The 24,517-nt window shown below is 50.6% G+C and overlaps 51 non-coding genes across 51 annotated transcripts; all 51 read right to left on the bottom strand.

Moving 5' to 3' along the window:
* Nucleotides 1-12: 12 nt before the first annotated feature.
* Trnas-cga (transfer RNA serine (anticodon CGA)) lies at nucleotides 13-94 on the bottom strand. The gene has a single exon. It is a non-coding gene; the product is annotated as a tRNA-Ser (tRNA).
* A 138-nt stretch (nucleotides 95-232) lies between these two features.
* Nucleotides 233-305, bottom strand: Trnak-uuu (transfer RNA lysine (anticodon UUU)). The gene has a single exon. It is a non-coding gene; the product is annotated as a tRNA-Lys (tRNA).
* Nucleotides 306-649: 344 nt separating this feature from the next.
* On the bottom strand, nucleotides 650-731 carry Trnas-aga (transfer RNA serine (anticodon AGA)). Its single transcript has one exon. It is a non-coding gene; the product is annotated as a tRNA-Ser (tRNA).
* Nucleotides 732-1,456: 725 nt separating this feature from the next.
* Trnas-cga (transfer RNA serine (anticodon CGA)) lies at nucleotides 1,457-1,538 on the bottom strand. The gene has a single exon. It is a non-coding gene; the product is annotated as a tRNA-Ser (tRNA).
* A 138-nt stretch (nucleotides 1,539-1,676) lies between these two features.
* Nucleotides 1,677-1,749, bottom strand: Trnak-uuu (transfer RNA lysine (anticodon UUU)). Its single transcript has one exon. It is a non-coding gene; the product is annotated as a tRNA-Lys (tRNA).
* Nucleotides 1,750-2,093: 344 nt separating this feature from the next.
* On the bottom strand, nucleotides 2,094-2,175 carry Trnas-aga (transfer RNA serine (anticodon AGA)). The gene has a single exon. It is a non-coding gene; the product is annotated as a tRNA-Ser (tRNA).
* Nucleotides 2,176-2,900: 725 nt separating this feature from the next.
* Trnas-cga (transfer RNA serine (anticodon CGA)) lies at nucleotides 2,901-2,982 on the bottom strand. The gene has a single exon. It is a non-coding gene; the product is annotated as a tRNA-Ser (tRNA).
* A 138-nt stretch (nucleotides 2,983-3,120) lies between these two features.
* Trnak-uuu (transfer RNA lysine (anticodon UUU)) lies at nucleotides 3,121-3,193 on the bottom strand. The gene has a single exon. It is a non-coding gene; the product is annotated as a tRNA-Lys (tRNA).
* Nucleotides 3,194-3,537: 344 nt separating this feature from the next.
* Trnas-aga (transfer RNA serine (anticodon AGA)) lies at nucleotides 3,538-3,619 on the bottom strand. The gene has a single exon. It is a non-coding gene; the product is annotated as a tRNA-Ser (tRNA).
* A 736-nt stretch (nucleotides 3,620-4,355) lies between these two features.
* On the bottom strand, nucleotides 4,356-4,437 carry Trnas-cga (transfer RNA serine (anticodon CGA)). Its single transcript has one exon. It is a non-coding gene; the product is annotated as a tRNA-Ser (tRNA).
* A 138-nt stretch (nucleotides 4,438-4,575) lies between these two features.
* On the bottom strand, nucleotides 4,576-4,648 carry Trnak-uuu (transfer RNA lysine (anticodon UUU)). Its single transcript has one exon. It is a non-coding gene; the product is annotated as a tRNA-Lys (tRNA).
* Nucleotides 4,649-4,992: 344 nt separating this feature from the next.
* On the bottom strand, nucleotides 4,993-5,074 carry Trnas-aga (transfer RNA serine (anticodon AGA)). The gene has a single exon. It is a non-coding gene; the product is annotated as a tRNA-Ser (tRNA).
* Nucleotides 5,075-5,799: 725 nt separating this feature from the next.
* Trnas-cga (transfer RNA serine (anticodon CGA)) lies at nucleotides 5,800-5,881 on the bottom strand. Its single transcript has one exon. It is a non-coding gene; the product is annotated as a tRNA-Ser (tRNA).
* Nucleotides 5,882-6,019: 138 nt separating this feature from the next.
* Trnak-uuu (transfer RNA lysine (anticodon UUU)) lies at nucleotides 6,020-6,092 on the bottom strand. The gene has a single exon. It is a non-coding gene; the product is annotated as a tRNA-Lys (tRNA).
* Nucleotides 6,093-6,436: 344 nt separating this feature from the next.
* Trnas-aga (transfer RNA serine (anticodon AGA)) lies at nucleotides 6,437-6,518 on the bottom strand. Its single transcript has one exon. It is a non-coding gene; the product is annotated as a tRNA-Ser (tRNA).
* A 736-nt stretch (nucleotides 6,519-7,254) lies between these two features.
* On the bottom strand, nucleotides 7,255-7,336 carry Trnas-cga (transfer RNA serine (anticodon CGA)). Its single transcript has one exon. It is a non-coding gene; the product is annotated as a tRNA-Ser (tRNA).
* A 138-nt stretch (nucleotides 7,337-7,474) lies between these two features.
* On the bottom strand, nucleotides 7,475-7,547 carry Trnak-uuu (transfer RNA lysine (anticodon UUU)). Its single transcript has one exon. It is a non-coding gene; the product is annotated as a tRNA-Lys (tRNA).
* A 344-nt stretch (nucleotides 7,548-7,891) lies between these two features.
* Trnas-aga (transfer RNA serine (anticodon AGA)) lies at nucleotides 7,892-7,973 on the bottom strand. The gene has a single exon. It is a non-coding gene; the product is annotated as a tRNA-Ser (tRNA).
* Nucleotides 7,974-8,709: 736 nt separating this feature from the next.
* Nucleotides 8,710-8,791, bottom strand: Trnas-cga (transfer RNA serine (anticodon CGA)). The gene has a single exon. It is a non-coding gene; the product is annotated as a tRNA-Ser (tRNA).
* Nucleotides 8,792-8,929: 138 nt separating this feature from the next.
* On the bottom strand, nucleotides 8,930-9,002 carry Trnak-uuu (transfer RNA lysine (anticodon UUU)). Its single transcript has one exon. It is a non-coding gene; the product is annotated as a tRNA-Lys (tRNA).
* A 344-nt stretch (nucleotides 9,003-9,346) lies between these two features.
* Trnas-aga (transfer RNA serine (anticodon AGA)) lies at nucleotides 9,347-9,428 on the bottom strand. The gene has a single exon. It is a non-coding gene; the product is annotated as a tRNA-Ser (tRNA).
* Nucleotides 9,429-10,164: 736 nt separating this feature from the next.
* Nucleotides 10,165-10,246, bottom strand: Trnas-cga (transfer RNA serine (anticodon CGA)). The gene has a single exon. It is a non-coding gene; the product is annotated as a tRNA-Ser (tRNA).
* A 138-nt stretch (nucleotides 10,247-10,384) lies between these two features.
* Trnak-uuu (transfer RNA lysine (anticodon UUU)) lies at nucleotides 10,385-10,457 on the bottom strand. Its single transcript has one exon. It is a non-coding gene; the product is annotated as a tRNA-Lys (tRNA).
* A 344-nt stretch (nucleotides 10,458-10,801) lies between these two features.
* Trnas-aga (transfer RNA serine (anticodon AGA)) lies at nucleotides 10,802-10,883 on the bottom strand. The gene has a single exon. It is a non-coding gene; the product is annotated as a tRNA-Ser (tRNA).
* Nucleotides 10,884-11,608: 725 nt separating this feature from the next.
* Nucleotides 11,609-11,690, bottom strand: Trnas-cga (transfer RNA serine (anticodon CGA)). Its single transcript has one exon. It is a non-coding gene; the product is annotated as a tRNA-Ser (tRNA).
* A 138-nt stretch (nucleotides 11,691-11,828) lies between these two features.
* On the bottom strand, nucleotides 11,829-11,901 carry Trnak-uuu (transfer RNA lysine (anticodon UUU)). Its single transcript has one exon. It is a non-coding gene; the product is annotated as a tRNA-Lys (tRNA).
* Nucleotides 11,902-12,245: 344 nt separating this feature from the next.
* On the bottom strand, nucleotides 12,246-12,327 carry Trnas-aga (transfer RNA serine (anticodon AGA)). The gene has a single exon. It is a non-coding gene; the product is annotated as a tRNA-Ser (tRNA).
* Nucleotides 12,328-13,063: 736 nt separating this feature from the next.
* Nucleotides 13,064-13,145, bottom strand: Trnas-cga (transfer RNA serine (anticodon CGA)). The gene has a single exon. It is a non-coding gene; the product is annotated as a tRNA-Ser (tRNA).
* Nucleotides 13,146-13,283: 138 nt separating this feature from the next.
* On the bottom strand, nucleotides 13,284-13,356 carry Trnak-uuu (transfer RNA lysine (anticodon UUU)). Its single transcript has one exon. It is a non-coding gene; the product is annotated as a tRNA-Lys (tRNA).
* A 344-nt stretch (nucleotides 13,357-13,700) lies between these two features.
* Nucleotides 13,701-13,782, bottom strand: Trnas-aga (transfer RNA serine (anticodon AGA)). The gene has a single exon. It is a non-coding gene; the product is annotated as a tRNA-Ser (tRNA).
* Nucleotides 13,783-14,518: 736 nt separating this feature from the next.
* Nucleotides 14,519-14,600, bottom strand: Trnas-cga (transfer RNA serine (anticodon CGA)). Its single transcript has one exon. It is a non-coding gene; the product is annotated as a tRNA-Ser (tRNA).
* A 138-nt stretch (nucleotides 14,601-14,738) lies between these two features.
* Nucleotides 14,739-14,811, bottom strand: Trnak-uuu (transfer RNA lysine (anticodon UUU)). The gene has a single exon. It is a non-coding gene; the product is annotated as a tRNA-Lys (tRNA).
* Nucleotides 14,812-15,155: 344 nt separating this feature from the next.
* Trnas-aga (transfer RNA serine (anticodon AGA)) lies at nucleotides 15,156-15,237 on the bottom strand. The gene has a single exon. It is a non-coding gene; the product is annotated as a tRNA-Ser (tRNA).
* A 736-nt stretch (nucleotides 15,238-15,973) lies between these two features.
* Trnas-cga (transfer RNA serine (anticodon CGA)) lies at nucleotides 15,974-16,055 on the bottom strand. Its single transcript has one exon. It is a non-coding gene; the product is annotated as a tRNA-Ser (tRNA).
* Nucleotides 16,056-16,193: 138 nt separating this feature from the next.
* Trnak-uuu (transfer RNA lysine (anticodon UUU)) lies at nucleotides 16,194-16,266 on the bottom strand. Its single transcript has one exon. It is a non-coding gene; the product is annotated as a tRNA-Lys (tRNA).
* A 344-nt stretch (nucleotides 16,267-16,610) lies between these two features.
* On the bottom strand, nucleotides 16,611-16,692 carry Trnas-aga (transfer RNA serine (anticodon AGA)). Its single transcript has one exon. It is a non-coding gene; the product is annotated as a tRNA-Ser (tRNA).
* Nucleotides 16,693-17,421: 729 nt separating this feature from the next.
* On the bottom strand, nucleotides 17,422-17,503 carry Trnas-cga (transfer RNA serine (anticodon CGA)). Its single transcript has one exon. It is a non-coding gene; the product is annotated as a tRNA-Ser (tRNA).
* A 138-nt stretch (nucleotides 17,504-17,641) lies between these two features.
* Trnak-uuu (transfer RNA lysine (anticodon UUU)) lies at nucleotides 17,642-17,714 on the bottom strand. Its single transcript has one exon. It is a non-coding gene; the product is annotated as a tRNA-Lys (tRNA).
* A 344-nt stretch (nucleotides 17,715-18,058) lies between these two features.
* Nucleotides 18,059-18,140, bottom strand: Trnas-aga (transfer RNA serine (anticodon AGA)). Its single transcript has one exon. It is a non-coding gene; the product is annotated as a tRNA-Ser (tRNA).
* A 736-nt stretch (nucleotides 18,141-18,876) lies between these two features.
* Nucleotides 18,877-18,958, bottom strand: Trnas-cga (transfer RNA serine (anticodon CGA)). The gene has a single exon. It is a non-coding gene; the product is annotated as a tRNA-Ser (tRNA).
* A 138-nt stretch (nucleotides 18,959-19,096) lies between these two features.
* On the bottom strand, nucleotides 19,097-19,169 carry Trnak-uuu (transfer RNA lysine (anticodon UUU)). Its single transcript has one exon. It is a non-coding gene; the product is annotated as a tRNA-Lys (tRNA).
* A 344-nt stretch (nucleotides 19,170-19,513) lies between these two features.
* Nucleotides 19,514-19,595, bottom strand: Trnas-aga (transfer RNA serine (anticodon AGA)). Its single transcript has one exon. It is a non-coding gene; the product is annotated as a tRNA-Ser (tRNA).
* Nucleotides 19,596-20,320: 725 nt separating this feature from the next.
* On the bottom strand, nucleotides 20,321-20,402 carry Trnas-cga (transfer RNA serine (anticodon CGA)). Its single transcript has one exon. It is a non-coding gene; the product is annotated as a tRNA-Ser (tRNA).
* Nucleotides 20,403-20,540: 138 nt separating this feature from the next.
* Nucleotides 20,541-20,613, bottom strand: Trnak-uuu (transfer RNA lysine (anticodon UUU)). The gene has a single exon. It is a non-coding gene; the product is annotated as a tRNA-Lys (tRNA).
* A 344-nt stretch (nucleotides 20,614-20,957) lies between these two features.
* Nucleotides 20,958-21,039, bottom strand: Trnas-aga (transfer RNA serine (anticodon AGA)). Its single transcript has one exon. It is a non-coding gene; the product is annotated as a tRNA-Ser (tRNA).
* Nucleotides 21,040-21,775: 736 nt separating this feature from the next.
* On the bottom strand, nucleotides 21,776-21,857 carry Trnas-cga (transfer RNA serine (anticodon CGA)). The gene has a single exon. It is a non-coding gene; the product is annotated as a tRNA-Ser (tRNA).
* A 138-nt stretch (nucleotides 21,858-21,995) lies between these two features.
* Trnak-uuu (transfer RNA lysine (anticodon UUU)) lies at nucleotides 21,996-22,068 on the bottom strand. The gene has a single exon. It is a non-coding gene; the product is annotated as a tRNA-Lys (tRNA).
* Nucleotides 22,069-22,412: 344 nt separating this feature from the next.
* On the bottom strand, nucleotides 22,413-22,494 carry Trnas-aga (transfer RNA serine (anticodon AGA)). The gene has a single exon. It is a non-coding gene; the product is annotated as a tRNA-Ser (tRNA).
* A 725-nt stretch (nucleotides 22,495-23,219) lies between these two features.
* On the bottom strand, nucleotides 23,220-23,301 carry Trnas-cga (transfer RNA serine (anticodon CGA)). Its single transcript has one exon. It is a non-coding gene; the product is annotated as a tRNA-Ser (tRNA).
* A 138-nt stretch (nucleotides 23,302-23,439) lies between these two features.
* Nucleotides 23,440-23,512, bottom strand: Trnak-uuu (transfer RNA lysine (anticodon UUU)). The gene has a single exon. It is a non-coding gene; the product is annotated as a tRNA-Lys (tRNA).
* Nucleotides 23,513-23,856: 344 nt separating this feature from the next.
* Trnas-aga (transfer RNA serine (anticodon AGA)) lies at nucleotides 23,857-23,938 on the bottom strand. Its single transcript has one exon. It is a non-coding gene; the product is annotated as a tRNA-Ser (tRNA).
* Nucleotides 23,939-24,517: the final 579 nt, after the last annotated feature.

The raw sequence follows: 24,517 nt of genomic DNA, 5'->3' as shown, positions 1-24,517 counted from the left end.
CGCAAAATCACACGCAGCCGGTAGGATTCGAACCTACGCTCCCAGAGGGAATCTGATTTCGAGTCAGACGCCTTAACCACTCGGCCACGACTGCCAGTAGCGGAAGATCCTCCCGACACATGCAACTGCTACTGTTTAAAGCACTGCAGTGCCAGGAAACGGCGTAGCAGCATTCTTTTCCGTAGTGCTTACACCGCTACGAGACGTGCGGCTACCAAGGTATTAAAATTTCCGCCCGAACAGGGACTTGAACCCTGGACCCTTAGGTTAAAAGCCTAATGCTCTACCGACTGAGCTATCCGGGCTCACGTTACCTGAACACCCCTCCCTTTAGGCATACTGACACATTGCCTCATGTCCTTTACTGTTGGGTAGTCGTTGCGTGGAGCTGTTACTATTAAAACGTCGTCTGACTGCTGTCTATAAACTCATTACGCTAGGGTCGTAACAGACTATCGAAGAAAGCTGACACACGATGTAAAGTGAAATTGCAGCAGTTTGTACGTCTCAGCAGAGGAGCTACGTGTTTTGTCGACACTCACTGGACAATTGTAAAATTCACAAGCGTCTCGAATGCAGTGTTTCCCACGTATTCGCTCATTTCACGGTTCCGTTGGAGATGTTCTTCACCTCTTGACACAAAAAAGGACGCAGTCGGTAGGACTCGAACCTACGCTCCCAGAGGGAATCTGATTTCTAGTCAGACGCCTTAACCACTCGGCCACGACTGCCGGTCGCAGAAGCGTCTCTCGGCAAGTGCAACTTTTCAAGCAATCTGACGTAAGAACACGACATGGCCTCACTCGTTTCTGTAGTGCTTCCGTTGCCAGCACATTAGCCGTTACGACAGTGTATCAATTTTGGCCTGGACGGGGGTTTGAACCCGGGACCCTTTGGTTGAAAGTCTAGCGCTCTACCGGCTGAGCTACCCGGTCCCTCGGCCGAGCATTGTGGTACATGCTGCATGGTGTTTGAGTGATTCGCGTGTCGTAATTACTGGCTTATGGCTCCAATGGCGACTTCACCGACTTCCCGCTGACGCTACTTTTCTGTCGTCTTAAACGATGGACATACTTGCAAGCAGCTGCGAGATCTTAAGAAAGGAAAACGCTGCACCACTGCTTTTGCCACACTCGAATGAATTGAATTGCGATTCTTAACAAGAAATGAATGCTCGCTCTGTCCAACACTTTGAAGCACATCTGCGTACTCACGAACACGGCGACGGCGCGACAAAATGACGGGGGCGCGTTCGTGGGCCTGCGACTGATTTCTGCAGTACTAGCGTCCGTGCGAGGTAAACCGAGAGCCGCAACAGACAGCGGCCGTCGCGAAACAGTATTCTGAAACATAAATTTCCGTCTTGTTGAGAATGGTGTCACTGGTTTGGATCCGCTTTCACCCACGCATGTCACATGTGTGCGAAAATTTCTGCTCGTTTTTACGCAAAATCACACGCAGCCGGTAGGATTCGAACCTACGCTCCCAGAGGGAATCTGATTTCGAGTCAGACGCCTTAACCACTCGGCCACGACTGCCAGTAGCGGAAGATCCTCCCGACACATGCAACTGCTACTGTTTAAAGCACTGCAGTGCCAGGAAACGGCGTAGCAGCATTCTTTTCCGTAGTGCTTACACCGCTACGAGACGTGCGGCTACCAAGGTATTAAAATTTCCGCCCGAACAGGGACTTGAACCCTGGACCCTTAGGTTAAAAGCCTAATGCTCTACCGACTGAGCTATCCGGGCTCACGTTACCTGAACACCCCTCCCTTTAGGCATACTGACACATTGCCTCATGTCCTTTACTGTTGGGTAGTCGTTGCGTGGAGCTGTTACTATTAAAACGTCGTCTGACTGCTGTCTATAAACTCATTACGCTAGGGTCGTAACAGACTATCGAAGAAAGCTGACACACGATGTAAAGTGAAATTGCAGCAGTTTGTACGTCTCAGCAGAGGAGCTACGTGTTTTGTCGACACTCACTGGACAATTGTAAAATTCACAAGCGTCTCGAATGCAGTGTTTCCCACGTATTCGCTCATTTCACGGTTCCGTTGGAGATGTTCTTCACCTCTTGACACAAAAAAGGACGCAGTCGGTAGGACTCGAACCTACGCTCCCAGAGGGAATCTGATTTCTAGTCAGACGCCTTAACCACTCGGCCACGACTGCCGGTCGCAGAAGCGTCTCTCGGCAAGTGCAACTTTTCAAGCAATCTGACGTAAGAACACGACATGGCCTCACTCGTTTCTGTAGTGCTTCCGTTGCCAGCACATTAGCCGTTACGACAGTGTATCAATTTTGGCCTGGACGGGGGTTTGAACCCGGGACCCTTTGGTTGAAAGTCTAGCGCTCTACCGGCTGAGCTACCCGGTCCCTCGGCCGAGCATTGTGGTACATGCTGCATGGTGTTTGAGTGATTCGCGTGTCGTAATTACTGGCTTATGGCTCCAATGGCGACTTCACCGACTTCCCGCTGACGCTACTTTTCTGTCGTCTTAAACGATGGACATACTTGCAAGCAGCTGCGAGATCTTAAGAAAGGAAAACGCTGCACCACTGCTTTTGCCACACTCGAATGAATTGAATTGCGATTCTTAACAAGAAATGAATGCTCGCTCTGTCCAACACTTTGAAGCACATCTGCGTACTCACGAACACGGCGACGGCGCGACAAAATGACGGGGGCGCGTTCGTGGGCCTGCGACTGATTTCTGCAGTACTAGCGTCCGTGCGAGGTAAACCGAGAGCCGCAACAGACAGCGGCCGTCGCGAAACAGTATTCTGAAACATAAATTTCCGTCTTGTTGAGAATGGTGTCACTGGTTTGGATCCGCTTTCACCCACGCATGTCACATGTGTGCGAAAATTTCTGCTCGTTTTTACGCAAAATCACACGCAGCCGGTAGGATTCGAACCTACGCTCCCAGAGGGAATCTGATTTCGAGTCAGACGCCTTAACCACTCGGCCACGACTGCCAGTAGCGGAAGATCCTCCCGACACATGCAACTGCTACTGTTTAAAGCACTGCAGTGCCAGGAAACGGCGTAGCAGCATTCTTTTCCGTAGTGCTTACACCGCTACGAGACGTGCGGCTACCAAGGTATTAAAATTTCCGCCCGAACAGGGACTTGAACCCTGGACCCTTAGGTTAAAAGCCTAATGCTCTACCGACTGAGCTATCCGGGCTCACGTTACCTGAACACCCCTCCCTTTAGGCATACTGACACATTGCCTCATGTCCTTTACTGTTGGGTAGTCGTTGCGTGGAGCTGTTACTATTAAAACGTCGTCTGACTGCTGTCTATAAACTCATTACGCTAGGGTCGTAACAGACTATCGAAGAAAGCTGACACACGATGTAAAGTGAAATTGCAGCAGTTTGTACGTCTCAGCAGAGGAGCTACGTGTTTTGTCGACACTCACTGGACAATTGTAAAATTCACAAGCGTCTCGAATGCAGTGTTTCCCACGTATTCGCTCATTTCACGGTTCCGTTGGAGATGTTCTTCACCTCTTGACACAAAAAAGGACGCAGTCGGTAGGACTCGAACCTACGCTCCCAGAGGGAATCTGATTTCTAGTCAGACGCCTTAACCACTCGGCCACGACTGCCGGTCGCAGAAGCGTCTCTCGGCAAGTGCAACTTTTCAAGCAATCTGACGTAAGAACACGACATGGCCTCACTCGTTTCTGTAGTGCTTCCGTTGCCAGCACATTAGCCGTTACGACAGTGTATCAATTTTGGCATGGACGGGGGTTTGAACCCGGGACCCTTTGGTTGAAAGTCTAGCGCTCTACCGGCTGAGCAACCCGGTCCCTCGGCCGAGCATTGTGGTACATGCTGCATGGTGTTTGAGTGATTCGCGTGTCGTAATTACTGGCTTATGGCTCCAATGGCGACTTCACCGACTTCCCACTGACGCACCGCTGACGCTACTTTTCTGTCGTCTTAAACGATGGACATACTTGCAAGCAGCTGCGAGATCTTAAGAAAGGAAAACGCTGCACCACTGCTTTTGCCACACTCGAATGAATTGAATTGCGATTCTTAACAAGAAATGAATGCTCGCTCTGTCCAACACTTTGAAGCACATCTGCGTACTCACGAACACGGCGACGGCGCGACAAAATGACGGGGGCGCGTTCGTGGGCCTGCGACTGATTTCTGCAGTACTAGCGTCCGTGCGAGGTAAACCGAGAGCCGCAACAGACAGCGGCCGTCGCGAAACAGTATTCTGAAACATAAATTTCCGTCTTGTTGAGAATGGTGTCACTGGTTTGGATCCGCTTTCACCCACGCATGTCACATGTGTGCGAAAATTTCTGCTCGTTTTTACGCAAAATCACACGCAGCCGGTAGGATTCGAACCTACGCTCCCAGAGGGAATCTGATTTCGAGTCAGACGCCTTAACCACTCGGCCACGACTGCCAGTAGCGGAAGATCCTCCCGACACATGCAACTGCTACTGTTTAAAGCACTGCAGTGCCAGGAAACGGCGTAGCAGCATTCTTTTCCGTAGTGCTTACACCGCTACGAGACGTGCGGCTACCAAGGTATTAAAATTTCCGCCCGAACAGGGACTTGAACCCTGGACCCTTAGGTTAAAAGCCTAATGCTCTACCGACTGAGCTATCCGGGCTCACGTTACCTGAACACCCCTCCCTTTAGGCATACTGACACATTGCCTCATGTCCTTTACTGTTGGGTAGTCGTTGCGTGGAGCTGTTACTATTAAAACGTCGTCTGACTGCTGTCTATAAACTCATTACGCTAGGGTCGTAACAGACTATCGAAGAAAGCTGACACACGATGTAAAGTGAAATTGCAGCAGTTTGTACGTCTCAGCAGAGGAGCTACGTGTTTTGTCGACACTCACTGGACAATTGTAAAATTCACAAGCGTCTCGAATGCAGTGTTTCCCACGTATTCGCTCATTTCACGGTTCCGTTGGAGATGTTCTTCACCTCTTGACACAAAAAAGGACGCAGTCGGTAGGACTCGAACCTACGCTCCCAGAGGGAATCTGATTTCTAGTCAGACGCCTTAACCACTCGGCCACGACTGCCGGTCGCAGAAGCGTCTCTCGGCAAGTGCAACTTTTCAAGCAATCTGACGTAAGAACACGACATGGCCTCACTCGTTTCTGTAGTGCTTCCGTTGCCAGCACATTAGCCGTTACGACAGTGTATCAATTTTGGCCTGGACGGGGGTTTGAACCCGGGACCCTTTGGTTGAAAGTCTAGCGCTCTACCGGCTGAGCTACCCGGTCCCTCGGCCGAGCATTGTGGTACATGCTGCATGGTGTTTGAGTGATTCGCGTGTCGTAATTACTGGCTTATGGCTCCAATGGCGACTTCACCGACTTCCCGCTGACGCTACTTTTCTGTCGTCTTAAACGATGGACATACTTGCAAGCAGCTGCGAGATCTTAAGAAAGGAAAACGCTGCACCACTGCTTTTGCCACACTCGAATGAATTGAATTGCGATTCTTAACAAGAAATGAATGCTCGCTCTGTCCAACACTTTGAAGCACATCTGCGTACTCACGAACACGGCGACGGCGCGACAAAATGACGGGGGCGCGTTCGTGGGCCTGCGACTGATTTCTGCAGTACTAGCGTCCGTGCGAGGTAAACCGAGAGCCGCAACAGACAGCGGCCGTCGCGAAACAGTATTCTGAAACATAAATTTCCGTCTTGTTGAGAATGGTGTCACTGGTTTGGATCCGCTTTCACCCACGCATGTCACATGTGTGCGAAAATTTCTGCTCGTTTTTACGCAAAATCACACGCAGCCGGTAGGATTCGAACCTACGCTCCCAGAGGGAATCTGATTTCGAGTCAGACGCCTTAACCACTCGGCCACGACTGCCAGTAGCGGAAGATCCTCCCGACACATGCAACTGCTACTGTTTAAAGCACTGCAGTGCCAGGAAACGGCGTAGCAGCATTCTTTTCCGTAGTGCTTACACCGCTACGAGACGTGCGGCTACCAAGGTATTAAAATTTCCGCCCGAACAGGGACTTGAACCCTGGACCCTTAGGTTAAAAGCCTAATGCTCTACCGACTGAGCTATCCGGGCTCACGTTACCTGAACACCCCTCCCTTTAGGCATACTGACACATTGCCTCATGTCCTTTACTGTTGGGTAGTCGTTGCGTGGAGCTGTTACTATTAAAACGTCGTCTGACTGCTGTCTATAAACTCATTACGCTAGGGTCGTAACAGACTATCGAAGAAAGCTGACACACGATGTAAAGTGAAATTGCAGCAGTTTGTACGTCTCAGCAGAGGAGCTACGTGTTTTGTCGACACTCACTGGACAATTGTAAAATTCACAAGCGTCTCGAATGCAGTGTTTCCCACGTATTCGCTCATTTCACGGTTCCGTTGGAGATGTTCTTCACCTCTTGACACAAAAAAGGACGCAGTCGGTAGGACTCGAACCTACGCTCCCAGAGGGAATCTGATTTCTAGTCAGACGCCTTAACCACTCGGCCACGACTGCCGGTCGCAGAAGCGTCTCTCGGCAAGTGCAACTTTTCAAGCAATCTGACGTAAGAACACGACATGGCCTCACTCGTTTCTGTAGTGCTTCCGTTGCCAGCACATTAGCCGTTACGACAGTGTATCAATTTTGGCATGGACGGGGGTTTGAACCCGGGACCCTTTGGTTGAAAGTCTAGCGCTCTACCGGCTGAGCAACCCGGTCCCTCGGCCGAGCATTGTGGTACATGCTGCATGGTGTTTGAGTGATTCGCGTGTCGTAATTACTGGCTTATGGCTCCAATGGCGACTTCACCGACTTCCCACTGACGCACCGCTGACGCTACTTTTCTGTCGTCTTAAACGATGGACATACTTGCAAGCAGCTGCGAGATCTTAAGAAAGGAAAACGCTGCACCACTGCTTTTGCCACACTCGAATGAATTGAATTGCGATTCTTAACAAGAAATGAATGCTCGCTCTGTCCAACACTTTGAAGCACATCTGCGTACTCACGAACACGGCGACGGCGCGACAAAATGACGGGGGCGCGTTCGTGGGCCTGCGACTGATTTCTGCAGTACTAGCGTCCGTGCGAGGTAAACCGAGAGCCGCAACAGACAGCGGCCGTCGCGAAACAGTATTCTGAAACATAAATTTCCGTCTTGTTGAGAATGGTGTCACTGGTTTGGATCCGCTTTCACCCACGCATGTCACATGTGTGCGAAAATTTCTGCTCGTTTTTACGCAAAATCACACGCAGCCGGTAGGATTCGAACCTACGCTCCCAGAGGGAATCTGATTTCGAGTCAGACGCCTTAACCACTCGGCCACGACTGCCAGTAGCGGAAGATCCTCCCGACACATGCAACTGCTACTGTTTAAAGCACTGCAGTGCCAGGAAACGGCGTAGCAGCATTCTTTTCCGTAGTGCTTACACCGCTACGAGACGTGCGGCTACCAAGGTATTAAAATTTCCGCCCGAACAGGGACTTGAACCCTGGACCCTTAGGTTAAAAGCCTAATGCTCTACCGACTGAGCTATCCGGGCTCACGTTACCTGAACACCCCTCCCTTTAGGCATACTGACACATTGCCTCATGTCCTTTACTGTTGGGTAGTCGTTGCGTGGAGCTGTTACTATTAAAACGTCGTCTGACTGCTGTCTATAAACTCATTACGCTAGGGTCGTAACAGACTATCGAAGAAAGCTGACACACGATGTAAAGTGAAATTGCAGCAGTTTGTACGTCTCAGCAGAGGAGCTACGTGTTTTGTCGACACTCACTGGACAATTGTAAAATTCACAAGCGTCTCGAATGCAGTGTTTCCCACGTATTCGCTCATTTCACGGTTCCGTTGGAGATGTTCTTCACCTCTTGACACAAAAAAGGACGCAGTCGGTAGGACTCGAACCTACGCTCCCAGAGGGAATCTGATTTCTAGTCAGACGCCTTAACCACTCGGCCACGACTGCCGGTCGCAGAAGCGTCTCTCGGCAAGTGCAACTTTTCAAGCAATCTGACGTAAGAACACGACATGGCCTCACTCGTTTCTGTAGTGCTTCCGTTGCCAGCACATTAGCCGTTACGACAGTGTATCAATTTTGGCCTGGACGGGGGTTTGAACCCGGGACCCTTTGGTTGAAAGTCTAGCGCTCTACCGGCTGAGCTACCCGGTCCCTCGGCCGAGCATTGTGGTACATGCTGCATGGTGTTTGAGTGATTCGCGTGTCGTAATTACTGGCTTATGGCTCCAATGGCGACTTCACCGACTTCCCACTGACGCACCGCTGACGCTACTTTTCTGTCGTCTTAAACGATGGACATACTTGCAAGCAGCTGCGAGATCTTAAGAAAGGAAAACGCTGCACCACTGCTTTTGCCACACTCGAATGAATTGAATTGCGATTCTTAACAAGAAATGAATGCTCGCTCTGTCCAACACTTTGAAGCACATCTGCGTACTCACGAACACGGCGACGGCGCGACAAAATGACGGGGGCGCGTTCGTGGGCCTGCGACTGATTTCTGCAGTACTAGCGTCCGTGCGAGGTAAACCGAGAGCCGCAACAGACAGCGGCCGTCGCGAAACAGTATTCTGAAACATAAATTTCCGTCTTGTTGAGAATGGTGTCACTGGTTTGGATCCGCTTTCACCCACGCATGTCACATGTGTGCGAAAATTTCTGCTCGTTTTTACGCAAAATCACACGCAGCCGGTAGGATTCGAACCTACGCTCCCAGAGGGAATCTGATTTCGAGTCAGACGCCTTAACCACTCGGCCACGACTGCCAGTAGCGGAAGATCCTCCCGACACATGCAACTGCTACTGTTTAAAGCACTGCAGTGCCAGGAAACGGCGTAGCAGCATTCTTTTCCGTAGTGCTTACACCGCTACGAGACGTGCGGCTACCAAGGTATTAAAATTTCCGCCCGAACAGGGACTTGAACCCTGGACCCTTAGGTTAAAAGCCTAATGCTCTACCGACTGAGCTATCCGGGCTCACGTTACCTGAACACCCCTCCCTTTAGGCATACTGACACATTGCCTCATGTCCTTTACTGTTGGGTAGTCGTTGCGTGGAGCTGTTACTATTAAAACGTCGTCTGACTGCTGTCTATAAACTCATTACGCTAGGGTCGTAACAGACTATCGAAGAAAGCTGACACACGATGTAAAGTGAAATTGCAGCAGTTTGTACGTCTCAGCAGAGGAGCTACGTGTTTTGTCGACACTCACTGGACAATTGTAAAATTCACAAGCGTCTCGAATGCAGTGTTTCCCACGTATTCGCTCATTTCACGGTTCCGTTGGAGATGTTCTTCACCTCTTGACACAAAAAAGGACGCAGTCGGTAGGACTCGAACCTACGCTCCCAGAGGGAATCTGATTTCTAGTCAGACGCCTTAACCACTCGGCCACGACTGCCGGTCGCAGAAGCGTCTCTCGGCAAGTGCAACTTTTCAAGCAATCTGACGTAAGAACACGACATGGCCTCACTCGTTTCTGTAGTGCTTCCGTTGCCAGCACATTAGCCGTTACGACAGTGTATCAATTTTGGCCTGGACGGGGGTTTGAACCCGGGACCCTTTGGTTGAAAGTCTAGCGCTCTACCGGCTGAGCTACCCGGTCCCTCGGCCGAGCATTGTGGTACATGCTGCATGGTGTTTGAGTGATTCGCGTGTCGTAATTACTGGCTTATGGCTCCAATGGCGACTTCACCGACTTCCCACTGACGCACCGCTGACGCTACTTTTCTGTCGTCTTAAACGATGGACATACTTGCAAGCAGCTGCGAGATCTTAAGAAAGGAAAACGCTGCACCACTGCTTTTGCCACACTCGAATGAATTGAATTGCGATTCTTAACAAGAAATGAATGCTCGCTCTGTCCAACACTTTGAAGCACATCTGCGTACTCACGAACACGGCGACGGCGCGACAAAATGACGGGGGCGCGTTCGTGGGCCTGCGACTGATTTCTGCAGTACTAGCGTCCGTGCGAGGTAAACCGAGAGCCGCAACAGACAGCGGCCGTCGCGAAACAGTATTCTGAAACATAAATTTCCGTCTTGTTGAGAATGGTGTCACTGGTTTGGATCCGCTTTCACCCACGCATGTCACATGTGTGCGAAAATTTCTGCTCGTTTTTACGCAAAATCACACGCAGCCGGTAGGATTCGAACCTACGCTCCCAGAGGGAATCTGATTTCGAGTCAGACGCCTTAACCACTCGGCCACGACTGCCAGTAGCGGAAGATCCTCCCGACACATGCAACTGCTACTGTTTAAAGCACTGCAGTGCCAGGAAACGGCGTAGCAGCATTCTTTTCCGTAGTGCTTACACCGCTACGAGACGTGCGGCTACCAAGGTATTAAAATTTCCGCCCGAACAGGGACTTGAACCCTGGACCCTTAGGTTAAAAGCCTAATGCTCTACCGACTGAGCTATCCGGGCTCACGGTACCTGAACACCCCTCCCTTTAGGCATACTGACACATTGCCTCATGTCCTTTACTGTTGGGTAGTCGTTGCGTGGAGCTGTTACTATTAAAACGTCGTCTGACTGCTGTCTATAAACTCATTACGCTAGGGTCGTAACAGACTATCGAAGAAAGCTGACACACGATGTAAAGTGAAATTGCAGCAGTTTGTACGTCTCAGCAGAGGAGCTACGTGTTTTGTCGACACTCACTGGACAATTGTAAAATTCACAAGCGTCTCGAATGCAGTGTTTCCCACGTATTCGCTCATTTCACGGTTCCGTTGGAGATGTTCTTCACCTCTTGACACAAAAAAGGACGCAGTCGGTAGGACTCGAACCTACGCTCCCAGAGGGAATCTGATTTCTAGTCAGACGCCTTAACCACTCGGCCACGACTGCCGGTCGCAGAAGCGTCTCTCGGCAAGTGCAACTTTTCAAGCAATCTGACGTAAGAACACGACATGGCCTCACTCGTTTCTGTAGTGCTTCCGTTGCCAGCACATTAGCCGTTACGACAGTGTATCAATTTTGGCCTGGACGGGGGTTTGAACCCGGGACCCTTTGGTTGAAAGTCTAGCGCTCTACCGGCTGAGCTACCCGGTCCCTCGGCCGAGCATTGTGGTACATGCTGCATGGTGTTTGAGTGATTCGCGTGTCGTAATTACTGGCTTATGGCTCCAATGGCGACTTCACCGACTTCCCGCTGACGCTACTTTTCTGTCGTCTTAAACGATGGACATACTTGCAAGCAGCTGCGAGATCTTAAGAAAGGAAAACGCTGCACCACTGCTTTTGCCACACTCGAATGAATTGAATTGCGATTCTTAACAAGAAATGAATGCTCGCTCTGTCCAACACTTTGAAGCACATCTGCGTACTCACGAACACGGCGACGGCGCGACAAAATGACGGGGGCGCGTTCGTGGGCCTGCGACTGATTTCTGCAGTACTAGCGTCCGTGCGAGGTAAACCGAGAGCCGCAACAGACAGCGGCCGTCGCGAAACAGTATTCTGAAACATAAATTTCCGTCTTGTTGAGAATGGTGTCACTGGTTTGGATCCGCTTTCACCCACGCATGTCACATGTGTGCGAAAATTTCTGCTCGTTTTTACGCAAAATCACACGCAGCCGGTAGGATTCGAACCTACGCTCCCAGAGGGAATCTGATTTCGAGTCAGACGCCTTAACCACTCGGCCACGACTGCCAGTAGCGGAAGATCCTCCCGACACATGCAACTGCTACTGTTTAAAGCACTGCAGTGCCAGGAAACGGCGTAGCAGCATTCTTTTCCGTAGTGCTTACACCGCTACGAGACGTGCGGCTACCAAGGTATTAAAATTTCCGCCCGAACAGGGACTTGAACCCTGGACCCTTAGGTTAAAAGCCTAATGCTCTACCGACTGAGCTATCCGGGCTCACGTTACCTGAACACCCCTCCCTTTAGGCATACTGACACATTGCCTCATGTCCTTTACTGTTGGGTAGTCGTTGCGTGGAGCTGTTACTATTAAAACGTCGTCTGACTGCTGTCTATAAACTCATTACGCTAGGGTCGTAACAGACTATCGAAGAAAGCTGACACACGATGTAAAGTGAAATTGCAGCAGTTTGTACGTCTCAGCAGAGGAGCTACGTGTTTTGTCGACACTCACTGGACAATTGTAAAATTCACAAGCGTCTCGAATGCAGTGTTTCCCACGTATTCGCTCATTTCACGGTTCCGTTGGAGATGTTCTTCACCTCTTGACACAAAAAAGGACGCAGTCGGTAGGACTCGAACCTACGCTCCCAGAGGGAATCTGATTTCTAGTCAGACGCCTTAACCACTCGGCCACGACTGCCGGTCGCAGAAGCGTCTCTCGGCAAGTGCAACTTTTCAAGCAATCTGACGTAAGAACACGACATGGCCTCACTCGTTTCTGTAGTGCTTCCGTTGCCAGCACATTAGCCGTTACGACAGTGTATCAATTTTGGCCTGGACGGGGGTTTGAACCCGGGACCCTTTGGTTGAAAGTCTAGCGCTCTACCGGCTGAGCTACCCGGTCCCTCGGCCGAGCATTGTGGTACATGCTGCATGGTGTTTGAGTGATTCGCGTGTCGTAATTACTGGCTTATGGCTCCAATGGCGACTTCACCGACTTCCCACTGACGCACCGCTGACGCTACTTTTCTGTCGTCTTAAACGATGGACATACTTGCAAGCAGCTGCGAGATCTTAAGAAAGGAAAACGCTGCACCACTGCTTTTGCCACACTCGAATGAATTGAATTGCGATTCTTAACAAGAAATGAATGCTCGCTCTGTCCAACACTTTGAAGCACATCTGCGTACTCACGAACACGGCGACGGCGCGACAAAATGACGGGGGCGCGTTCGTGGGCCTGCGACTGATTTCTGCAGTACTAGCGTCCGTGCGAGGTAAACCGAGAGCCGCAACAGACAGCGGCCGTCGCGAAACAGTATTCTGAAACATAAATTTCCGTCTTGTTGAGAATGGTGTCACTGGTTTGGATCCGCTTTCACCCACGCATGTCACATGTGTGCGAAAATTTCTGCTCGTTTTTACGCAAAATCACACGCAGCCGGTAGGATTCGAACCTACGCTCCCAGAGGGAATCTGATTTCGAGTCAGACGCCTTAACCACTCGGCCACGACTGCCAGTAGCGGAAGATCCTCCCGACACATGCAACTGCTACTGTTTAAAGCACTGCAGTGCCAGGAAACGGCGTAGCAGCATTCTTTTCCGTAGTGCTTACACCGCTACGAGACGTGCGGCTACCAAGGTATTAAAATTTCCGCCCGAACAGGGACTTGAACCCTGGACCCTTAGGTTAAAAGCCTAATGCTCTACCGACTGAGCTATCCGGGCTCACGTTACCTGAACACCCCTCCCTTTAGGCATACTGACACATTGCCTCATGTCCTTTACTGTTGGGTAGTCGTTGCGTGGAGCTGTTACTATTAAAACGTCGTCTGACTGCTGTCTATAAACTCATTACGCTAGGGTCGTAACAGACTATCGAAGAAAGCTGACACACGATGTAAAGTGAAATTGCAGCAGTTTGTACGTCTCAGCAGAGGAGCTACGTGTTTTGTCGACACTCACTGGACAATTGTAAAATTCACAAGCGTCTCGAATGCAGTGTTTCCCACGTATTCGCTCATTTCACGGTTCCGTTGGAGATGTTCTTCACCTCTTGACACAACAAAGGACGCAGTCGGTAGGACTCGAACCTACGCTCCCAGAGGGAATCTGATTTCTAGTCAGACGCCTTAACCACTCGGCCACGACTGCCGGTCGCAGAAGCGTCTCTCGGCAAGTGCAACTTTTCAAGCAATCTGACGTAAGAACACGACATGGCCTCACTCGTTTCTGTAGTGCTTCCGTTGCCAGCACATTAGCCGTTACGACAGTGTATCAATTTTGGCCTGGACGGGGGTTTGAACCCGGGACCCTTTGGTTGAAAGTCTAGCGCTCTACCGGCTGAGCTACCCGGTCCCTCGGCCGAGCATTGTGGTACATGCTGCATGGTGTTTGAGTGATTCGCGTGTCGTAATTACTGGCTTATGGCTCCAATGGCGACTTCACCGACTTCCCACTGACGCACCGCTGACGCTACTTTTCTGTCGTCTTAAACGATGGACATACTTGCAAGCAGCTGCGAGATCTTAAGAAAGGAAAACGCTGCACCACTGCTTTTGCCACACTCGAATGAATTGAATTGCGATTCTTAACAAGAAATGAATGCTCGCTCTGTCCAACACTTTGAAGCACATCTGCGTACTCACGAACACGGCGACGGCGCGACAAAATGACGGGGGCGCGTTCGTGGGCCTGCGACTGATTTCTGCAGTACTAGCGTCCGTGCGAGGTAAACCGAGAGCCGCAACAGACAGCGGCCGTCGCGAAACAGTATTCTGAAACATAAATTTCCGTCTTGTTGAGAATGGTGTCACTGGTTTGGATCCGCTTTCACCCACGCATGTCACATGTGTGCGAAAATTTCTGCTCGTTTTTACGCAAAATCACACGCAGCCGGTAGGATTCGAACCTACGCTCCCAGAGGGAATCTGATTTCGAGTCAGACGCCTTAACCACTCGGCCACGACTGCCAGTAGCGGAAGATCCTCCCGACACATGCAACTGCTACTGTTTAAAGCACTGCAGTGCCAGGAAACGGCGTAGCAGCATTCTTTTCCGTAGTGCTTACACCGCTACGAGACGTGCGGCTACCAAGGTATTAAAATTTCCGCCCGAACAGGGACTTGAACCCTGGACCCTTAGGTTAAAAGCCTAATGCTCTACCGACTGAGCTATCCGGGCTCACGTTACCTGAACACCCCTCCCTTTAGGCATACTGACACATTGCCTCATGTCCTTTACTGTTGGGTAGTCGTTGCGTGGAGCTGTTACTATTAAAACGTCGTCTGACTGCTGTCTATAAACTCATTACGCTAGGGTCGTAACAGACTATCGAAGAAAGCTGACACACGATGTAAAGTGAAATTGCAGCAGTTTGTACGTCTCAGCAGAGGAGCTACGTGTTTTGTCGACACTCACTGGACAATTGTAAAATTCACAAGCGTCTCGAATGCAGTGTTTCCCACGTATTCGCTCATTTCACGGTTCCGTTGGAGATGTTCTTCACCTCTTGACACAACAAAGGACGCAGTCGGTAGGACTCGAACCTACGCTCCCAGAGGGAATCTGATTTCTAGTCAGACGCCTTAACCACTCGGCCACGACTGCCGGTCGCAGAAGCGTCTCTCGGCAAGTGCAACTTTTCAAGCAATCTGACGTAAGAACACGACATGGCCTCACTCGTTTCTGTAGTGCTTCCGTTGCCAGCACATTAGCCGTTACGACAGTGTATCAATTTTGGCCTGGACGGGGGTTTGAACCCGGGACCCTTTGGTTGAAAGTCTAGCGCTCTACCGGCTGAGCTACCCGGTCCCTCGGCCGAGCATTGTGGTACATGCTGCATGGTGTTTGAGTGATTCGCGTGTCGTAATTACTGGCTTATGGCTCCAATGGCGACTTCACCGACTTCCCACTGACGCACCGCTGACGCTACTTTTCTGTCGTCTTAAACGATGGACATACTTGCAAGCAGCTGCGAGATCTTAAGAAAGGAAAACGCTGCACCACTGCTTTTGCCACACTCGAATGAATTGAATTGCGATTCTTAACAAGAAATGAATGCTCGCTCTGTCCAACACTTTGAAGCACATCTGCGTACTCACGAACACGGCGACGGCGCGACAAAATGACGGGGGCGCGTTCGTGGGCCTGCGACTGATTTCTGCAGTACTAGCGTCCGTGCGAGGTAAACCGAGAGCCGCAACAGACAGCGGCCGTCGCGAAACAGTATTCTGAAACATAAATTTCCGTCTTGTTGAGAATGGTGTCACTGGTTTGGATCCGCTTTCACCCACGCATGTCACATGTGTGCGAAAATTTCTGCTCGTTTTTACGCAAAATCACACGCAGCCGGTAGGATTCGAACCTACGCTCCCAGAGGGAATCTGATTTCGAGTCAGACGCCTTAACCACTCGGCCACGACTGCCAGTAGCGGAAGATCCTCCCGACACATGCAACTGCTACTGTTTAAAGCACTGCAGTGCCAGGAAACGGCGTAGCAGCATTCTTTTCCGTAGTGCTTACACCGCTACGAGACGTGCGGCTACCAAGGTATTAAAATTTCCGCCCGAACAGGGACTTGAACCCTGGACCCTTAGGTTAAAAGCCTAATGCTCTACCGACTGAGCTATCCGGGCTCACGTTACCTGAACACCCCTCCCTTTAGGCATACTGACACATTGCCTCATGTCCTTTACTGTTGGGTAGTCGTTGCGTGGAGCTGTTACTATTAAAACGTCGTCTGACTGCTGTCTATAAACTCATTACGCTAGGGTCGTAACAGACTATCGAAGAAAGCTGACACACGATGTAAAGTGAAATTGCAGCAGTTTGTACGTCTCAGCAGAGGAGCTACGTGTTTTGTCGACACTCACTGGACAATTGTAAAATTCACAAGCGTCTCGAATGCAGTGTTTCCCACGTATTCGCTCATTTCACGGTTCCGTTGGAGATGTTCTTCACCTCTTGACACAACAAAGGACGCAGTCGGTAGGACTCGAACCTACGCTCCCAGAGGGAATCTGATTTCTAGTCAGACGCCTTAACCACTCGGCCACGACTGCCGGTCGCAGAAGCGTCTCTCGGCAAGTGCAACTTTTCAAGCAATCTGACGTAAGAACACGACATGGCCTCACTCGTTTCTGTAGTGCTTCCGTTGCCAGCACATTAGCCGTTACGACAGTGTATCAATTTTGGCCTGGACGGGGGTTTGAACCCGGGACCCTTTGGTTGAAAGTCTAGCGCTCTACCGGCTGAGCTACCCGGTCCCTCGGCCGAGCATTGTGGTACATGCTGCATGGTGTTTGAGTGATTCGCGTGTCGTAATTACTGGCTTATGGCTCCAATGGCGACTTCACCGACTTCCCACTGACTGACGCTACTTTTCTGTCGTCTTAAACGATGGACATACTTGCAAGCAGCTGCGAGATCTTAAGAAAGGAAAACGCTGCACCACTGCTTTTGCCACACTCGAATGAATTGAATTGCGATTCTTAACAAGAAATGAATGCTCGCTCTGTCCAACACTTTGAAGCACATCTGCGTACTCACGAACACGGCGACGGCGCGACAAAATGACGGGGGCGCGTTCGTGGGCCTGCGACTGATTTCTGCAGTACTAGCGTCCGTGCGAGGTAAACCGAGAGCCGCAACAGACAGCGGCCGTCGCGAAACAGTATTCTGAAACATAAATTTCCGTCTTGTTGAGAATGGTGTCACTGGTTTGGATCCGCTTTCACCCACGCATGTCACATGTGTGCGAAAATTTCTGCTCGTTTTTACGCAAAATCACACGCAGCCGGTAGGATTCGAACCTACGCTCCCAGAGGGAATCTGATTTCGAGTCAGACGCCTTAACCACTCGGCCACGACTGCCAGTAGCGGAAGATCCTCCCGACACATGCAACTGCTACTGTTTAAAGCACTGCAGTGCCAGGAAACGGCGTAGCAGCATTCTTTTCCGTAGTGCTTACACCGCTACGAGACGTGCGGCTACCAAGGTATTAAAATTTCCGCCCGAACAGGGACTTGAACCCTGGACCCTTAGGTTAAAAGCCTAATGCTCTACCGACTGAGCTATCCGGGCTCACGTTACCTGAACACCCCTCCCTTTAGGCATACTGACACATTGCCTCATGTCCTTTACTGTTGGGTAGTCGTTGCGTGGAGCTGTTACTATTAAAACGTCGTCTGACTGCTGTCTATAAACTCATTACGCTAGGGTCGTAACAGACTATCGAAGAAAGCTGACACACGATGTAAAGTGAAATTGCAGCAGTTTGTACGTCTCAGCAGAGGAGCTACGTGTTTTGTCGACACTCACTGGACAATTGTAAAATTCACAAGCGTCTCGAATGCAGTGTTTCCCACGTATTCGCTCATTTCACGGTTCCGTTGGAGATGTTCTTCACCTCTTGACACAAAAAAGGACGCAGTCGGTAGGACTCGAACCTACGCTCCCAGAGGGAATCTGATTTCTAGTCAGACGCCTTAACCACTCGGCCACGACTGCCGGTCGCAGAAGCGTCTCTCGGCAAGTGCAACTTTTCAAGCAATCTGACGTAAGAACACGACATGGCCTCACTCGTTTCTGTAGTGCTTCCGTTGCCAGCACATTAGCCGTTACGACAGTGTATCAATTTTGGCCTGGACGGGGGTTTGAACCCGGGACCCTTTGGTTGAAAGTCTAGCGCTCTACCGGCTGAGCTACCCGGTCCCTCGGCCGAGCATTGTGGTACATGCTGCATGGTGTTTGAGTGATTCGCGTGTCGTAATTACTGGCTTATGGCTCCAATGGCGACTTCACCGACTTCCCACTGACGCACCGCTGACGCTACTTTTCTGTCGTCTTAAACGATGGACATACTTGCAAGCAGCTGCGAGATCTTAAGAAAGGAAAACGCTGCACCACTGCTTTTGCCACACTCGAATGAATTGAATTGCGATTCTTAACAAGAAATGAATGCTCGCTCTGTCCAACACTTTGAAGCACATCTGCGTACTCACGAACACGGCGACGGCGCGACAAAATGACGGGGGCGCGTTCGTGGGCCTGCGACTGATTTCTGCAGTACTAGCGTCCGTGCGAGGTAAACCGAGAGCCGCAACAGACAGCGGCCGTCGCGAAACAGTATTCTGAAACATAAATTTCCGTCTTGTTGAGAATGGTGTCACTGGTTTGGATCCGCTTTCACCCACGCATGTCACATGTGTGCGAAAATTTCTGCTCGTTTTTACGCAAAATCACACGCAGCCGGTAGGATTCGAACCTACGCTCCCAGAGGGAATCTGATTTCGAGTCAGACGCCTTAACCACTCGGCCACGACTGCCAGTAGCGGAAGATCCTCCCGACACATGCAACTGCTACTGTTTAAAGCACTGCAGTGCCAGGAAACGGCGTAGCAGCATTCTTTTCCGTAGTGCTTACACCGCTACGAGACGTGCGGCTACCAAGGTATTAAAATTTCCGCCCGAACAGGGACTTGAACCCTGGACCCTTAGGTTAAAAGCCTAATGCTCTACCGACTGAGCTATCCGGGCTCACGTTACCTGAACACCCCTCCCTTTAGGCATACTGACACATTGCCTCATGTCCTTTACTGTTGGGTAGTCGTTGCGTGGAGCTGTTACTATTAAAACGTCGTCTGACTGCTGTCTATAAACTCATTACGCTAGGGTCGTAACAGACTATCGAAGAAAGCTGACACACGATGTAAAGTGAAATTGCAGCAGTTTGTACGTCTCAGCAGAGGAGCTACGTGTTTTGTCGACACTCACTGGACAATTGTAAAATTCACAAGCGTCTCGAATGCAGTGTTTCCCACGTATTCGCTCATTTCACGGTTCCGTTGGAGATGTTCTTCACCTCTTGACACAAAAAAGGACGCAGTCGGTAGGACTCGAACCTACGCTCCCAGAGGGAATCTGATTTCTAGTCAGACGCCTTAACCACTCGGCCACGACTGCCGGTCGCAGAAGCGTCTCTCGGCAAGTGCAACTTTTCAAGCAATCTGACGTAAGAACACGACATGGCCTCACTCGTTTCTGTAGTGCTTCCGTTGCCAGCACATTAGCCGTTACGACAGTGTATCAATTTTGGCCTGGACGGGGGTTTGAACCCGGGACCCTTTGGTTGAAAGTCTAGCGCTCTACCGGCTGAGCTACCCGGTCCCTCGGCCGAGCATTGTGGTACATGCTGCATGGTGTTTGAGTGATTCGCGTGTCGTAATTACTGGCTTATGGCTCCAATGGCGACTTCACCGACTTCCCGCTGACGCTACTTTTCTGTCGTCTTAAACGATGGACATACTTGCAAGCAGCTGCGAGATCTTAAGAAAGGAAAACGCTGCACCACTGCTTTTGCCACACTCGAATGAATTGAATTGCGATTCTTAACAAGAAATGAATGCTCGCTCTGTCCAACACTTTGAAGCACATCTGCGTACTCACGAACACGGCGACGGCGCGACAAAATGACGGGGGCGCGTTCGTGGGCCTGCGACTGATTTCTGCAGTACTAGCGTCCGTGCGAGGTAAACCGAGAGCCGCAACAGACAGCGGCCGTCGCGAAACAGTATTCTGAAACATAAATTTCCGTCTTGTTGAGAATGGTGTCACTGGTTTGGATCCGCTTTCACCCACGCATGTCACATGTGTGCGAAAATTTCTGCTCGTTTTTACGCAAAATCACACGCAGCCGGTAGGATTCGAACCTACGCTCCCAGAGGGAATCTGATTTCGAGTCAGACGCCTTAACCACTCGGCCACGACTGCCAGTAGCGGAAGATCCTCCCGACACATGCAACTGCTACTGTTTAAAGCACTGCAGTGCCAGGAAACGGCGTAGCAGCATTCTTTTCCGTAGTGCTTACACCGCTACGAGACGTGCGGCTACCAAGGTATTAAAATTTCCGCCCGAACAGGGACTTGAACCCTGGACCCTTAGGTTAAAAGCCTAATGCTCTACCGACTGAGCTATCCGGGCTCACGTTACCTGAACACCCCTCCCTTTAGGCATACTGACACATTGCCTCATGTCCTTTACTGTTGGGTAGTCGTTGCGTGGAGCTGTTACTATTAAAACGTCGTCTGACTGCTGTCTATAAACTCATTACGCTAGGGTCGTAACAGACTATCGAAGAAAGCTGACACACGATGTAAAGTGAAATTGCAGCAGTTTGTACGTCTCAGCAGAGGAGCTACGTGTTTTGTCGACACTCACTGGACAATTGTAAAATTCACAAGCGTCTCGAATGCAGTGTTTCCCACGTATTCGCTCATTTCACGGTTCCGTTGGAGATGTTCTTCACCTCTTGACACAAAAAAGGACGCAGTCGGTAGGACTCGAACCTACGCTCCCAGAGGGAATCTGATTTCTAGTCAGACGCCTTAACCACTCGGCCACGACTGCCGGTCGCAGAAGCGTCTCTCGGCAAGTGCAACTTTTCAAGCAATCTGACGTAAGAACACGACATGGCCTCACTCGTTTCTGTAGTGCTTCCGTTGCCAGCACATTAGCCGTTACGACAGTGTATCAATTTTGGCCTGGACGGGGGTTTGAACCCGGGACCCTTTGGTTGAAAGTCTAGCGCTCTACCGGCTGAGCTACCCGGTCCCTCGGCCGAGCATTGTGGTACATGCTGCATGGTGTTTGAGTGATTCGCGTGTCGTAATTACTGGCTTATGGCTCCAATGGCGACTTCACCGACTTCCCACTGACGCACCGCTGACGCTACTTTTCTGTCGTCTTAAACGATGGACATACTTGCAAGCAGCTGCGAGATCTTAAGAAAGGAAAACGCTGCACCACTGCTTTTGCCACACTCGAATGAATTGAATTGCGATTCTTAACAAGAAATGAATGCTCGCTCTGTCCAACACTTTGAAGCACATCTGCGTACTCACGAACACGGCGACGGCGCGACAAAATGACGGGGGCGCGTTCGTGGGCCTGCGACTGATTTCTGCAGTACTAGCGTCCGTGCGAGGTAAACCGAGAGCCGCAACAGACAGCGGCCGTCGCGAAACAGTATTCTGAAACATAAATTTCCGTCTTGTTGAGAATGGTGTCACTGGTTTGGATCCGCTTTCACCCACGCATGTCACATGTGTGCGAAAATTTCTGCTCGTTTTTACGCAAAATCACACGCAGCCGGTAGGATTCGAACCTACGCTCCCAGAGGGAATCTGATTTCGAGTCAGACGCCTTAACCACTCGGCCACGACTGCCAGTAGCGGAAGATCCTCCCGACACATGCAACTGCTACTGTTTAAAGCACTGCAGTGCCAGGAAACGGCGTAGCAGCATTCTTTTCCGTAGTGCTTACACCGCTACGAGACGTGCGGCTACCAAGGTATTAAAATTTCCGCCCGAACAGGGACTTGAACCCTGGACCCTTAGGTTAAAAGCCTAATGCTCTACCGACTGAGCTATCCGGGCTCACGTTACCTGAACACCCCTCCCTTTAGGCATACTGACACATTGCCTCATGTCCTTTACTGTTGGGTAGTCGTTGCGTGGAGCTGTTACTATTAAAACGTCGTCTGACTGCTGTCTATAAACTCATTACGCTAGGGTCGTAACAGACTATCGAAGAAAGCTGACACACGATGTAAAGTGAAATTGCAGCAGTTTGTACGTCTCAGCAGAGGAGCTACGTGTTTTGTCGACACTCACTGGACAATTGTAAAATTCACAAGCGTCTCGAATGCAGTGTTTCCCACGTATTCGCTCATTTCACGGTTCCGTTGGAGATGTTCTTCACCTCTTGACACAAAAAAGGACGCAGTCGGTAGGACTCGAACCTACGCTCCCAGAGGGAATCTGATTTCTAGTCAGACGCCTTAACCACTCGGCCACGACTGCCGGTCGCAGAAGCGTCTCTCGGCAAGTGCAACTTTTCAAGCAATCTGACGTAAGAACACGACATGGCCTCACTCGTTTCTGTAGTGCTTCCGTTGCCAGCACATTAGCCGTTACGACAGTGTATCAATTTTGGCCTGGACGGGGGTTTGAACCCGGGACCCTTTGGTTGAAAGTCTAGCGCTCTACCGGCTGAGCTACCCGGTCCCTCGGCCGAGCATTGTGGTACATGCTGCATGGTGTTTGAGTGATTCGTGTGTCGTAATTACTGGCTTATGGCTCCAATGGCGACTTCACCGACTTCCCGCTGACGCTACTTTTCTGTCGTCTTAAACGATGGACATACTTGCAAGCAGCTGCGAGATCTTAAGAAAGGAAAACGCTGCACCACTGCTTTTGCCACACTCGAATGAATTGAATTGCGATTCTTAACAAGAAATGAATGCTCGCTCTGTCCAACACTTTGAAGCACATCTGCGTACTCACGAACACGGCGACGGCGCGACAAAATGACGGGGGCGCGTTCGTGGGCCTGCGACTGATTTCTGCAGTACTAGCGTCCGTGCGAGGTAAACCGAGAGCCGCAACAGACAGCGGCCGTCGCGAAACAGTATTCTGAAACATAAATTTCCGTCTTGTTGAGAATGGTGTCACTGGTTTGGATCCGCTTTCACCCACGCATGTCACATGTGTGCGAAAATTTCTGCTCGTTTTTACGCAAAATCACACGCAGCCGGTAGGATTCGAACCTACGCTCCCAGAGGGAATCTGATTTCGAGTCAGACGCCTTAACCACTCGGCCACGACTGCCAGTAGCGGAAGATCCTCCCGACACATGCAACTGCTACTGTTTAAAGCACTGCAGTGCCAGGAAACGGCGTAGCAGCATTCTTTTCCGTAGTGCTTACACCGCTACGAGACGTGCGGCTACCAAGGTATTAAAATTTCCGCCCGAACAGGGACTTGAACCCTGGACCCTTAGGTTAAAAGCCTAATGCTCTACCGACTGAGCTATCCGGGCTCACGTTACCTGAACACCCCTCCCTTTAGGCATACTGACACATTGCCTCATGTCCTTTACTGTTGGGTAGTCGTTGCGTGGAGCTGTTACTATTAAAACGTCGTCTGACTGCTGTCTATAAACTCATTACGCTAGGGTCGTAACAGACTATCGAAGAAAGCTGACACACGATGTAAAGTGAAATTGCAGCAGTTTGTACGTCTCAGCAGAGGAGCTACGTGTTTTGTCGACACTCACTGGACAATTGTAAAATTCACAAGCGTCTCGAATGCAGTGTTTCCCACGTATTCGCTCATTTCACGGTTCCGTTGGAGATGTTCTTCACCTCTTGACACAAAAAAGGACGCAGTCGGTAGGACTCGAACCTACGCTCCCAGAGGGAATCTGATTTCTAGTCAGACGCCTTAACCACTCGGCCACGACTGCCGGTCGCAGAAGCGTCTCTCGGCAAGTGCAACTTTTCAAGCAATCTGACGTAAGAACACGACATGGCCTCACTCGTTTCTGTAGTGCTTCCGTTGCCAGCACATTAGCCGTTACGACAGTGTATCAATTTTGGCCTGGACGGGGGTTTGAACCCGGGACCCTTTGGTTGAAAGTCTAGCGCTCTACCGGCTGAGCTACCCGGTCCCTCGGCCGAGCATTGTGGTACATGCTGCATGGTGTTTGAGTGATTCGCGTGTCGTAATTACTGGCTTATGGCTCCAATGGCGACTTCACCGACTTCCCGCTGACGCTACTTTTCTGTCGTCTTAAACGATGGACATACTTGCAAGCAGCTGCGAGATCTTAAGAAAGGAAAACGCTGCACCACTGCTTTTGCCACACTCGAATGAATTGAATTGCGATTCTTAACAAGAAATGAATGCTCGCTCTGTCCAACACTTTGAAGCACATCTGCGTACTCACGAACACGGCGACGGCGCGACAAAATGACGGGGGCGCGTTCGTGGGCCTGCGACTGATTTCTGCAGTACTAGCGTCCGTGCGAGGTAAACCGAGAGC

Source organism: Schistocerca nitens, chromosome 4 (genome assembly GCF_023898315.1).
Source record: "Schistocerca nitens isolate TAMUIC-IGC-003100 chromosome 4, iqSchNite1.1, whole genome shotgun sequence".
In the NCBI taxonomy this organism is placed as follows: domain Eukaryota; kingdom Metazoa; phylum Arthropoda; class Insecta; order Orthoptera; family Acrididae; genus Schistocerca; species Schistocerca nitens.
The sequence above is the reverse complement of the archived record's forward strand: the minus strand, read 5'-3'. Positions and strand labels throughout refer to the sequence as shown.